The sequence below is a fragment of the Mastomys coucha genome, unplaced genomic scaffold (genome assembly GCF_008632895.1).
Source record: "Mastomys coucha isolate ucsf_1 unplaced genomic scaffold, UCSF_Mcou_1 pScaffold12, whole genome shotgun sequence".
Taxonomy (NCBI): Eukaryota; Metazoa; Chordata; class Mammalia; order Rodentia; family Muridae; genus Mastomys; species Mastomys coucha.
The window spans coordinates 87,434,812-87,436,830 of NW_022196894.1; the positions used below are offsets into that span (position 1 = coordinate 87,434,812).

Consider the following 2,019-nt stretch of genomic DNA (forward strand, 5'->3'; position numbering starts at 1 on the left):
GCAAAGGTGTTTTTAGGTCAACTAACCTAAATGCAAAACTGGTGGAAAAAACGGGATACCTCCACACCCTCATTCCAGAAGTCCCAACCAGGTGTTAGTCCGGAGCCACAGCTTCAGAATATCCCCCAAGGAAACCAGTCCAGCCTAGAATCCCAGATTTTTCCTAGGGCATTCCCTCCACCCACCATCCACCCCCGACCCCTACCCAGTAAACAGCCTAATTGCCCCAGGCGCACACAGCACGGAGGGTCTCAGGCAGGAAGCATCCTTGGTGGGTGTCAAGATCAGTTTCACTGTCTCTTTCCCGTTTCCCAGTCTCTTTCCCGTTTCCCATACAATGATCCTCACTTAGACAAGAAAGACTGATGAAGTTTTCGAGCCAGAACCCCTTTTCCCGGGAAGTCAGAACCCTCGTGGCTGACTGCTTCCCACAGCACAACTGAGAAGCGCAGCGCCCTGGGCGCAGCATAGAAACGAAGCAGGGCCAGGGCTCTGGCCATTCAGTCTCTCAGCCTCAGACCATAGTAAAGAGTTCCGGGGCTCTCACCCACTCTCAGCACAACCTCACGCAGCACCTTTCCCGGGACACCCAGCGCCAGAAGATTGCGGGTGGAAAATGGATCGAATTTCCCAAAGCTCACCCGCGGCTCGGCCTCAGCAAGGCTCACACTCCCGGCTGCTTTTCCATCTCTCCAACTTCCAGTAACTGAAATCAGGAAGCTGTAGCCTTCCCTGCTGCCGGCGAGGGAGTGGGTGTGACTTGTGAAGTTTCGTGTTATGATGAATCTGGTCATTTGGGTGTGTTGGAGAGGGCCCAGGGCTGCGGTGGCGGCTCCTCCTCCTCCTCCTCCTTCCTCTCCTCCTCCTCCCTTGCCTCCTTCCTCTCCGCCTCTTTCTTCAATTAAATTCTCGCCTTTGGCGTTCCTTAGCCTAGCTGAGGACTCTGCTCCGCCACATCCTGAAGATTTCTCCCTATAGGGTCTTAACTATTTTACAAGTGAAACTGAGCTCTCTGCACAAAGCATAGGCTCCTGTTTGCTGTCACCTACACATGGCAATACCTTGGTGTCTCATAGAGGATGACCACACCCCCTTACCTGCTCCCTCAGGAGAGGAACCCTGGATAGTTTGCTAGACAGAGACACAATTCCTAAACATTTGCTTAAACATAAACAAGGGAGAAGGGGGGGAACAAAACCAAAAAGCCTTTTTAAAAACCAATGCTAACTGCTAACACAGTGCAGACTGTCCAGAAAGTCCTCCAGTTCTTCTCTCTCGCTGGCCCTTGAAACAGAAAACTACCATATGTTTGACTCCCATGAACAACATTTATAGGATAGTTTCTAATAATTGTAGGGGAAACCCACTAATTCCGTTCTTCCCCCACTCCAAAGAGTGTTCTTCTCCTGGCTCCACCTTGGTTTCCAAAGATCAGTTTCATTAAATAAAACTTCTAATAGCCAGTGACAAAAAGAAACCTCAGGAGGCCAGTCAGAAAGAAGGAAGCAATCAGAACGTAGCAAGCCAGGAATCCGTGGCACAAACCAGCCATCTGAAATGGCTGAAGCAGTCGTGGATGAAACTGACAGATGAATAAAGCATTATCACTGCATAAGGTTGTTAGCTGTACCAAAAGTCAAAGATACTGGGGCTGGAGAGATGGCTCAGAGGTTAAGAGCACTGACTGCTCTTCCAGAAGTTCAGAGTTCAATTCCCAGCAACCACATGGTAGCTGACAACCATCTGGAATGGGATCCAATGCCCTCTTCTGGTGTGTCTGAAGGCAACTACAGTGTACTCACATAAATAAGATAAAGAAAAAAAAAGTCAAAGACATTGACCCCTCACCTCCTCCCAAGGGACTTTCCTCAAAAATATGGACCTCAAAAATAGAAATACAATAATCATTAAAGGGATCATAATAACTCAAATACTAACCAGAACTACAGACTGGAAACAATATGAGTGAGAGAGAGAGAGAGAGAGAGAGAGAGAGAGAGAGAGAGAGAGAGAGAGAGA

The 2,019-nt window shown here is 48.6% G+C and overlaps 1 protein-coding gene across 7 annotated transcripts in view; it reads right to left on the reverse strand.

The window, feature by feature from the left end:
* Tiam1 (TIAM Rac1 associated GEF 1) overlaps window positions 1-2,019 on the reverse strand; it is a 358,057-nt gene that overhangs the window by 180,740 nt on the left and 175,298 nt on the right. For 2 of the 7 annotated variants that reach the window (XM_031364349.1, XM_031364341.1), the window contains exon 1: window positions 642-793. The exons of the other annotated variants lie outside the window; for them this stretch is intronic. The gene's annotated coding sequence lies outside the window, so the exon portion shown is untranslated. Of the gene's footprint in view, window positions 1-641; window positions 794-2,019 lie in introns of those variants that run through there. 7 annotated transcript variants of the gene reach the window in all.